The sequence below is a fragment of the Lactuca serriola genome, chromosome 9 (assembly GCF_051521515.1).
Source record: "Lactuca serriola cultivar US96UC23 chromosome 9, Lser_US96UC23_V15, whole genome shotgun sequence".
NCBI classification, from domain to species: domain Eukaryota; kingdom Viridiplantae; phylum Streptophyta; class Magnoliopsida; order Asterales; family Asteraceae; genus Lactuca; species Lactuca serriola.
This window is the reverse complement of record NC_136416.1, coordinates 178,050,156-178,062,097: the sequence shown is the minus strand read 5'-3', so window position 1 is coordinate 178,062,097 and position 11,942 is coordinate 178,050,156. Positions and strand designations below refer to the sequence as shown.

Genomic DNA, 11,942 nt, shown 5'->3' with positions numbered 1-11,942 from the left:
AGATCTGGATCCTGTTGGGCAAAAATGTCTTGGTTAAGGAGCATTCTGTCAAGATCACGCATAACGAATGGAATATGATTTGGAATAACGAAAAGTGGTATAGAAAAAAATGTTTCGTCATAATCTTGAACATAATACTCACCTTCGATTCTTTAAAACTTTGGATTGTTAGGTTTCACTATCATCACAGAAAAATGAATCAGGGTCATAAACACACACCAGTGCAATATCTATATTCTTGTTTCTTTCAACCATTAATATCGAGGATATGCAGTGATGTGTGTTTTTGTGAAGAAAATTTTTGGTGAAAAAGATTGGTTAAGAAAATTCATTATACATCTGAGAAAGATATGGACATTTCATAAATCTCTTAACTCAAAAATGAGAAGAGAAAGGTAGCTCTTCGACTAATGTGAATATAGCCTGTTTGGGAAGGAAAAATCTTATTGAGAGATCCATTAAGACTTTGAGCACATAGAGTCTTTGAGACTTAAGGTCAACATACATCAACATGCTTCCAGGGATAAATAACTAGTACAATAATTTGAATTCATACATGTTCCTCGTATGAATATACTCCATCCAACATTCGCCACCATAGTATGTTGATATAATGAGTCACAGAAAAGTTAAACACAAAAAATAAAATAACAAAAACCTTTTTCAAATTTTTGTTTCGAAATTTAGAGACAAAAATAAGAAAATCTTTCTGGAATTTCTGTTTTTTAAAGAAAAAATTAAGAAACCCTTTTTGGAATTTTTGTTTTATAATACTGAAATTAAAAATAATGAAATAAAGTGTTACCAAGTAATTTCGATGTAAGAAGTTGAAACTCCCAGAGACAGTGTACATCGAACAACATTTCTCCCAAAAAGTGAAGTGTGATCTGAACCATTCAGAGGAATTTCGAAAGCAAAGGTAGTCAAATGCTGAACTATGAAAAGTAACCTCCGAACACTCCAACAGTATTTCAACATCTTTTTCCTCACGAGGATGAACCTAGAACTGAGCCTGCATTAACCATTCCTAAACCATTTAACATACTCTGTGGAAATCGAAACACATGTTTGTTTGTTCGATTTCCAGCGTACAAGCTTCTCGTCTAAAATTTGACATCCACCAGTTGTGCTTTTTCTGTCAAGTTGACAACCACCAAGGTCTGCATCAGAAAATGCTTGTATGAAAACTCCAGTCTTCAAAAGGTACCATAATCCCAATGAAACTATTCCTTTGAGATATCAAAATATGCTCTTTACCGATGTTATATGGGGTTATATGGGATTCGATTGATACCTAGCACAATTGCAAACAACAACATGATATTAGGTCTATTAGTAGTTAAGTAAAATAGTGAACCTATCATGCTTCTGTACAAAGTGATATCCACAACATGCTTATCCAACGTAGGACTTAAGCGCGTTTTGACTGCCATCGATACTTTCACTCTCAAACTATTCGTCATACCAAATTTCTCAAGTAAGTTACGAGTGTACTTATCTAGACTTATGAAAATACCTTCCCTGCTGTGACGAATATTAAATCCTTGAAAATTATTTATTTACCCATCATGCTCATTTCGAACTGCCTTTTCATCATATTCTCAAATTCACTAGACAACAAAGGGTCACTTGACCCAAAAATAATACCATCTAAATAAATTTGAACTAGAATCAGATGATCCCCTACTTTCTTACAAAATAAAGTAGGGTCAACTAATCCTTGTTTAGATTTATTGAGTTTCAAGAAATTGGTAAGAGTTGCATACCAGGCTTGAGGTGCTTGTTTTAAGCCATATACTGCCTTATCAAGAATATAACAATGATCAGGAAATTCGTTATTTAATAAACCTGGTGGTTGTTCGACATAAACATTTTCCATAATACTCCATTGAGAAAAGTTCACTTGACATCCATTTGGTACACATCAAAGTCTTTATGTGCTGCATATGCAAGGAATATTCGAACAGCCACAAGTCTTGCGACATAGGAAAAGGTTTCCTCATATTCAATACCTTTTTGTTGCGAATGTCCTTTTACACCCATTCTTTCTTTGTTTCGAACAACATTGCCTTCTTTACCAGTTTTATTTTTAAAAATCCATTTTAACCCAATGACCGAAACATCTTTAGGTTTTGGAACTAGTTTCCAAACCTGATTTCGTTCAAATTCAGCAAGTTTAGATTGCATCACAACAATCCAATCAGGATCTTCCAATGCAATCTTAACTGTTTTTAGTTCCATTTTTGGAATGGACACATCAAACATACAGTATTCCTGGTGAATATTCTACCTCGTTCTTAGCTTGAATTTCTGCACACATCATAACTCCAGCATAAGGATCACTAATAACCTGTTCCTTTGGATGGCTTCGTGTCCATTTATCTATCGGTGGGTATGCAGGATCAAAACCCATAGGTACGTTTTCAAATATCTCATCCATTTCATAACCTTCTCCTGCATTTGACACATTATAAGAAACATCATTATTAGTTTGATCATTGTTAACATTAGATGTTGATCCATTTAGCTCCCCCTTGACTAATGGATTTGAATTGGGATGCTCCCCCTCGACATCATTATTGTCTTATGTATGTCCCCCTTGACTTAATCATTATTTGATCCATGCTCCCCTTCGAACTGATGCGTATTTCGATCATGATCCCCCTCCATAGTTGAATCATGTGACTACGAACTCAAGTGCTCCCCCTCCACTTGAACACCTTGTAAAATAGGTAAACGTTCGACATGCATGTGTGAAGTTGAGTTAGAAAGAGAATCATCATCTTCCCCTGTAACCGTTGAATCATCAGAGTGCTTCGATGCTTTAGGAATACGATTGTCATCAGCATGAACTTCAACATCTACAAACCTGTCTGGAAAGCGAAAAATCAAATCATAGTCAATATTAAAAGAATTCATTATTGCTGACTCATCACTGGTATCTGAAAGAATTGGCTTTTATGCGAAAGTCAGTTCGACACGTTTCACATGATAGTCATCAAAAGTTAGATTGAACGTTTCCTCAATCTTTTTTGTTCGCTTATTCAACACCCATTATGCTACAGAGTTGTGCGATTATCCCAAGAAAATCCTTCATCAACTTCTAACTGAAATTTAGAAAGATTATCATTGAGATTCATGATAAAGCATCTGCATCCAAAAACATGAAATAATTTAACATTAGGATTTCGATTGTTGATGAAATAGTACCTAGAAGTAACCATAATTAAGGTATATATATGTCAAAATCATATATATATATATATATATATATATATATATATATATATACACACACACACACATGATAATTATGAGATCTATAAAAATTTAAATATCAAATATAAAGTAAAAGGTTTATATTCTGATAGTTAAAGGAAATCATTAATTAAGAAAGATAAAAAGATAAAATACCTAAGGTTAATGTATTAGTGAGCTATTATTATTCATCATTAGCTTGCGTAAATTTGGCTACCCTGAACCTATAATCGTTAATCTTGCAAGACCCAGAAAGATATGTATAAATCTATAAAGGGTTTGTCACCCCACCTGCGATTTCCAGCTACGATCCCTACATGATAACTTCTGTTATTATACAAGCAGTCTTTACGTCCGATGAAGCGTCCCGCAAGGAAATTATTATTCCACATCATCAATTATGGGGGCTCATGGTAATACATTACAACAACCTTAGATATTTGACTGCCTAGACGGACTCCTTCGAATAGTTAATAAAATAATTTATGGTTAATAAGATATCATAAGATAAAAAGATAGTAAGATAAGAACATTAAAATACCCTATAAAGATAGTAAGATAGGATCGGTAAAATATACTATAAAGATAATAAGTTAAGTTCGGTAAATATCTTAACAAAGATAGAAAGGTTTTTCGAGAAAGAAAAAGGATTCTTAAAATGAAATCAAATAAACCAGAAACTATAAAAACTTGTGAACTCACCAACATTATGTTGATGTTTTTAAAATACAACTATTCTTAGGGAGATGAGTGTAGAGGAGGATGTTGTCAAGGAAGCTTGCTGGAGTTGATTTTTGTTTGTTTGTATTTCTAGTTAGGTTCAGGATGTGTGTTTGTTCTATTAAACAATGTAACCCCAAATAAATTATGATAAATAGAAGCATCGTTTGTGTTATATTTTTGTGTAATGTTCAATATATTTGTTTGGCCTCGATCCAATTATACCTATGTCAGACAGGACAGGTACGATGGGCGTAGTTCATTAAACATGGCGAGGACTCCTTTGAGTACGTTAGGTGTACTTGAGAAGTATGCAAGGCTTACTCACGCTGATCTGAAACCCTAAGTTTTTGTGTTTAGACCATATTTAAAGGACCTTATGACATTGAAACCTCCCTTACCTTTAACCTCTACTCCCTCATTCTGTCATTTCGAAATTCTAATCATTGAGTGCTTGTTTTGAACCTTTAGATTGTTCTGGGCACCTTGTGGAGGAAGAAGAAGTTTATCATTAGTGATTGGTGGGCTTGGAGCTTGTAGATCCAGAGTTTTCATTTCTTTTGCCAGCTTATGTTGGCATAAAGATCTCACCTTTCTGGTTCTATGGTTTAAATCTAGGCTAGAGACTTGTTTTATATAAGTTTTGGTCCCATACTTTGGTTCTTGTGAGTAAAAGCTACCCCGAAGCTTTAAATTGTCATTTCTTGGTGTTTCTAAGATTATTATGTTATTAAAATGTGATATTGGTTGCTACTTTTCTTCCATATAAGTTTTTAAGCCATTTAAAGGATGATAAGAAGCTAGGGTTTGGTTTTTGGCTTTATTAAGCCATGTACAGGCATAAAGTCAGGAACTTTATGATTTTGGACGTTCATTAGGTTTCGATCTTGTAACGCCCGTAGATCCGGTCTAGTCAATTTAGAGACGATAAGCATCAAAAAAATGACTTTTTGATGGAAGATTATTTAGAAGGATTAATCCTAACTAAGTTTTATTATATGTTACAAGGATTCCGTACATATAAAGAACGCCGAAATCCGAGTTATAACGAAGAAGTTATGACCTGTCGAAGTTTCGCGAAAGAAGTGGCACGACACAGTGCGATATAAATAGTGAATTTACATTAGAGTGATATTTGGCCTTAGCGATCTAAATAAAAGTCGTATAATACGTTAAACCGAGAGCGTGCATAAAAAGAACGTCTAAATCTGACTTCGGATGAGGAAGTTATGATTTTTCGAAGTTTCAGCATTAGCAGTATGCAGCCCGAAACTCGAGATTGAGGTCAAGTGATATTTTGCCAAAATTTTCTAAATGAGAATTTAATATCTCATCATTAGTATTCCAATGATAAAAAGACAGACAAAAACGGAGTTCAGATGAAGCAGTTATGAATTTCAAACGAAGTTTTCCTGTCCCGGCCTACTAAAAATAATATATAAGTAATATATTTATAATATATTAAAAATAAAGTCAAAATTATTCAATGGAATCTAAATGAGAGTTTTAGCGCATAATCTCACCTTCGCTTTGATATAAAGAACGTCAAAAACGGAGTTCGTATGCGAAAGTTATGAATTTCTGAAGTTCGGGGCGCAAACCCCAAAGCTGTGTCAGAGACCACGACGTGGCTAGCAGTGCCACGACGTGGCAAGTCTTCTGACACCTCCGGGAGTCCCCCATACGCAACTTGCGATGACGTATGCAGTGACGACCAAGCCTACGACGTGGAAAAAGGGTGCCACGACGTGGCAAGGGCCAAATTTGCCCTATAAATAGATTTGAAGGGCCAGCCGTTTAGGGTTGCTATTTTCTCTCCTCACTCTCCCGTTTTACCTCGATTTGCATGCAAGAAATATCCTGAAGCCCAAAGATCCCAAGAAGAAGAGAGTTTCTGAGCCGAAGCTCTGCCCGCGAGGAGCCCGGTTTTTGTGAAGATCTTCCAGATCTATCGAAGAATACTACTTCTACAAACCATAGTGCTGTCTAATCATCTTCTGATCAAGTGAGTGTATAGTCCCTTTCATAAACACAATTTTCATACAAGTATTGTTTGAATGTACTAAGTATATGTGTTATGTGAGTGTGTAGTTACTTTCTTCTAACACATAATTATGAAGTCTTTTATACGAAATACATGTTATGTGTATATTTTGTTGTTATATGTGTGAATGTATATTCACTTTCTTCTATCTCATGGATATGATTTATTCTCTATGAAATACGTGTTATGTGTATGTGTCTCATCTTTTATCTGGAATGTGTTTTGAATGAACATACTATACAGGTTTTAAACTATGTATAAAAATGTATATTTTATCTAATAAAATGTTGGGCAGAACATGGGTAGATAGTTGTCTTGTGATAAAAGGATGAGAGGCCTCGATGTCATTGTAATCCAGTCATCCAGCGGGATTTAGATGATGACCACGGACTTTTCTAGACAGTCCAGTGGAACGCTAGCAGGCTCATAACCTGTAGGTGTTAATGAACTTGGGTGTTCATTCGCTGTATTCCATCCCCCTCATGGTTGCCTTATTTGACTTATATTGCTGAGGAACCCCCGAAGCATGTGTTGTCGCCCCGATGAAATATTCATAGACTAGGTCCCTTGTGTTAGTTATCCTAGGGATGTAAAGTGAGAATAACGGGAATGGGTAATTGGGTTATTATTGGTTGATGAAATTAAATTAATTATTTATTGTGGGTTGAAAACCCTATATGTTCACCAGGCTCCCAAGCCTGACCCACTCAGTTTTCATTGCATTACAGGTAATGGCACAAGAGTATAAGTTGGTGGACTTGACGAGAGATTTTGAATTATAGATCAGTAGTTATAAATAACTGTTGTAAGGTCTATTTTGTTCTGTTTATGCTTTTGGTCTGTATTGAACATGACATCCCGAGGTTTTATTATTAAATGAAAATACATTCTCTTTGAGAAATGTTTTGATAAGTTATTATCATATCTTGTTTTGGGAACAAATTCCACAACCGTTTTCTTTAAACGATCACTCTGATTTTATAAAATAAAGCATAAACAAACCGGTCTTTTCTGGCCGAGAAATTGGGGATGTCACAGTTGGTATCAGAGCATTAGTTTAAGCGAACTAGGAATTTGTAGGAAATTTCTAGACTTAAACTTAGGATGCTAAGTGATGATTGTGAATTGAGTGTGTCTTTTATATTTTAGGCAGTACACCTAAATTGACACGAGCACTAGTATGCTTCACGAAAGATGCCTAAAATGCTTTTATGTGCTAAATGCTATATGTTTGCCATATATGATATTGTTTGTTCGGATCTATGGTATGTTGCCGACCGGATCTGGAAACCTTATGTGTTTAGGATTCTAAGCGTACGAATACGGTATTAGAACTAGCATATAAACATTTCGGAGTGAAAAGGATGATTTGAACGTCTATCGAAATAGAGATCTAAATTCACCTAATTTGGTGTATAGATCGAAATGGAAAACACACAAAATGGATTGGGAAACGATAACCCGCAGCCTGAGCCACACGTGATTGGGAGTGCACCAGAGCTATCAGCTGCACCTGAGCCAATCACGATGGCGGGAGTATACGCAATGGTGCGAATGATGTTGGATCATCAAATCGAGGAAACAAGGCATTTACTTCAACAAAGTAAGGATGAACATACGTGCCAGTACGCCAGGAACCTACTCTTGAGACAACTATCAGGGTTGCTAAGTCAGTCGAAGAAGTGATCAATGGTTGTATCGCCAACAAGGTTGAAGTTGGAAAGAAGAGGAATTTTGAGGGGTCTTCAAATTCTGACAAAAGCGACATGTTCTCAAAGTCTAGAAAAAGAAGAGATAAAGAAAAATGGTGCGGGAAATGCAAAAAGAAAAACTCGAGAAAAAGTGGCGAGGAGGTGACATGTTTTAAGTGTGGAAAGCATGGGCATTATGCCAATGAATGTACATTCAACGAAAAGGTATGTTATGGATGTAATGAGGAAGGGCACTTCAAACAGGACTGCCCAAAGAGGGAAGAAGCTACAAAGCCAAATATTCCACTAAAACATTTTGAGAGTTGCGAAGAAGAGGTGACTTGCTAGAAGTGTGGAAAGAAAGGGCATTATGCCAACAAGTGTATATCCAACAAGAGGGTGTGTTATGAATGCCAAGGAGAAGGGCATTTATCTAGGGACTGCCCGAAGAAGAATGAGGGCGCAAAACCAAATGCACTGCCACAGCCAAAGGAAGAAGCATTTTAAATGATCCTTGACGAAGCAGATGATAAAGCGAGGAATCAAGGATGAAGACTTCTGTAACGCCCACGTTCACAAGCTAGGCATTTTCGTTGATGTAATAGCCTAGGTTAACCTTTGTAACCCGTTTTGAACTAATAGAAGTATATTATTTGAGTATTATGTGTTTTCTGCTTAATTGCTTAATTATGTGATTTGATTAATTAAGAATAAAATGAGCGTCAAAATTTAAGTGTAAAATAAACTTGATATCTTTGGATAATGTTGTAGTAGTTGAAACGAGGTTTCCGAATATATAAAGAACGCCCAAATCTGACTTCGTATGAGGAAGTTATGATTTTATGAAGTTTCGACTTAGCGGTATGCAGCCCGAAATACTCGCTTTGAGATCGAGCGGTTTATAGTCAAATCAATCTAAACGAGAATCGAAGATCTCGTTGTTGGTATTGAAGTGATGAAAAGTTACGCGAGAACGGAAGTCAAACGAAGAAGTTATGAATTTATAACGAAGTTTTTCTGTCCCGGCCTACTAAAAATAATTAATAAAAAATAAAGTCAAAATTAGCCGACGGAGTCTAAAAGAAAGTTGTAGAGCGTAGTCTCACCTACGCGTGGATATAAAGAACATCGAAAACGGAGTTCGTATGAAGAAGATATGAATTTCCGAAGTTTATTAAATAATTTGTATTTAAATTTTATCTTTGATTTGGATGTATATCCGAAGGAGTCACCGATCTGATCCGAAGTACGCCCAGCGTACCGCGAAGGATGACGCACCTCGCACTCGAGTTCTTCGGATGACGCATGCAGTGACGCATTCGGAGGCCTACGCCCCGCGTAAGGCAGTACGCCCAGCGTACTGCGAGACCTCAGCCTCCTATAAATAGGATGCGAGTTTTCCGGGTATTTTTGCTCATTTATTCTCCTTTTTGTGCCGAAGCTCTGCGCATAAACCCCCAAAGCCATCCCGACACCCCGGATCTTATATCCAAATTAAGAAGGAAGTTTCACGCTCCCGGGATCCCGAGAAGTGCGATTCCCGAGCCGAAGCTCTACCCGCAAGAAGTTCGATTTTTCTAGAGTTTTCCAGATCTGCTAAGGATTACTACTTCTGCAAGCCGTAGTGTTGTCCGATCATCTTCTGATCAAGTGAGTGTGTAGTTACTTTCTTCTAACGCATAATTATGAAGTATTTTGTACGAAATACGTGTTATGTGTATAATATTGTGGTTATGTGTGTGAATGTGTATTCAGTTTCTTCTATCTCATAGATATGATTTACTCTCTATGAAATACATGTTATGTGTGTGTGCCTCATCTGTTATGTAGAATATGTATTGATTAAAGCATGCTATACAGGTTTTTAAACTATGTATAAAAATGTATATTTTTATCTATTAATATGTTGGGTAGAACATGGGTAGATAGTTGGTGTGTAATAAACAGATGAGAGGCCTCGTTGTTGTTTTGATTCAGTCATCTAGCGGAGTTTAGATGACGACCACAGACTATTCTAGAGAGTCATGTGGAACACTAGCAGGTTCGCCACCTGTAGGTGTTAATGAACTTGGGTGTTCATTCGATGTACTCCATCCCCCTCATGGTTGCCTTATTTGACTTATATTGCTGAGGAACCCCCGAAGCATGTGTTGTCGCCCCGATGAAATATTCTTAGACTAGGTCCCTTATGTCAGTTGTCTTAGGTATGTAAAGTGAGAATAACGGGAATGGGTAATTGGGTTATTGTTGGTTGGTGGAATTAAATATGATTATTTATTGTGGGTTGAAAACCCTATATGCTCACCAGGCTCCCAAGCCTGACCCACTCAGTTTTATTTGTATTACAGGAAGTGGCGCAAGGGCATAAGATAGATGAACCATCAAGTTGTTTTGTTTACAAGTATGTATATGTATATATTTGTTCAATGACTTGTAATGTTATCGTTTATGATTTATGGTCTGTATCGGAACATGACATCCCGAGTTTTGATTATATAATGAAAATACATTTCTTTTATGAAATGCTTTGGTAAACATTGTTTTATCACGTTTTGTTTTTGGGAACAAATTCCCCAACTCTTTCAAATCAAAAGGATTTACTCTGAAATTATTTTAAAAGCATAAATGAAAAATCGGTCTTTTCTGGCCGAGATTTTGGGGATGTCACAGTTGGTATCAGAGCATTAGTTTAAGCGAACTAGGAATTTGTAGGATTTCTAGACTTAAACTTAGAATGCTAAGTGAAATTTTGAGATGTGTGTCTGTGATATTTTAGACACGAGCACTAGTTTATTTTAGGAAAGTTGCCTAAAATGCTTTATGTGCTAAATGTTATATGTTGACATATATGATATTATTTGTTCGGATCTATGGTCTGTTGCCAACCGGATCTAGAAACTTTATGTGTGTAGGATTCTAAGCGTACGTCTACGATATTAGAACTAGCATGTAAAAGTTTCGGAGTGATAAGGATGATTTGAATATCTATCGTGAATGAGGATCTAATTTCACCTTATTCGGTGTGTAGATCAAAAATGGTGAGAACAAGAAGTGGAGTTGGAAATGCTGATGAAAACAGGAATCAACCACCAGTGATTGAGCAAATACCTGTCGTAGCAGCAGCACCTGAGCCAATAACCATGGTTGGTGTGCAAATGATGATTCAAACAATGTTGGATCGTCAGATGGATGAAACTAGGCGGTTGCTTCAACAGAATCATGAAGAACTTTCAATTCGTGTGGAAGAGCCCGAATTAAATGAAGGGCACTCGGAAGGTGGAAACTTCAATGGGTCTGTTGGTCAAGCCAACCCACCGATAGTTAGGCAAAACAACCATGATGGAAGGAATGATGGAATCGGATGCAAGTACAAGGACTTTCTAACTTGCAAACCATCGACCTTCAATGGAAAGGAGGATCCGATTGGAGTTATGGATTGGATCTCTGAAATGGAGTTAGCCTTCATGACTTGTGGTTGCAGAGGCATGTTGCAGACTATCTATGCAGTGCGTCAATTCCGAGGTGGAGTCGTTCGTTGGTGGAACACTTTAGGGAAGACGTTAAGCCCTAATGAGCCACTGCAATTGACATGGGCAGTGTTCTTGGTGCAATTCAAGCGCAAGTTCTGCTCGGCTCAAAATATGTTGGAGTTGGAGAATAAGTTTTTGGCATTGACGAAAGGCAGCATGTCGGTTGATGATTACACCAATAACTTCACCAATAAGATGGAGTTTTCCTTGCGTATCGTCCCAGACGAGCTGACAAAGGTGGACCGGTATGCGAAGGGACTCCCATGGGAGTACGAGGTGCCTGTACGTCAGGCAGATACTGTAGAGGCAGCTATCTGGGCTGCCAAGTCTATTGAGAACATGATTAAGGGGAGAACCACCGACAAGGTTGGGGTTGGTGAGAAGAGAAAGTTTAAGGGAACATCTGGTTCCGGTAAGAAAAGCAAATTGTCGAAATATGATTCGAAAAAGTTTGGTGGAGGAAAAGGAGGCGAAGCGAAATGGTGAGATAAGTGTAAGAAAAAGCACTTTGGGAAATGTAGTGAGGATGTAACCTGCTACAAGTGCGGAAAAATTGGGCATTTTGCCAATGAGTGTCCGAACAACAAAAGGATGTGTTTTGGTTGTAATGAAGAGGGGCATATTTTGAAAGACTGTCCGAAGAAGAAGGAGGCAGCTAAGCCCAACATTCCACCAAAGCCGAAGGCGAGAGCCTTCCAG

At 37.1% G+C, this 11,942-nt stretch overlaps 1 pseudogene; it reads right to left on the bottom strand.

The window, feature by feature from the left end:
* Positions 1-1,899: 1,899 nt before the first annotated feature.
* On the bottom strand, positions 1,900-2,241 carry LOC145076331 (putative mitochondrial protein AtMg00820 pseudogene; annotated as a pseudogene).
* Between the last annotated feature and the right edge of the window lie 9,701 nt (positions 2,242-11,942).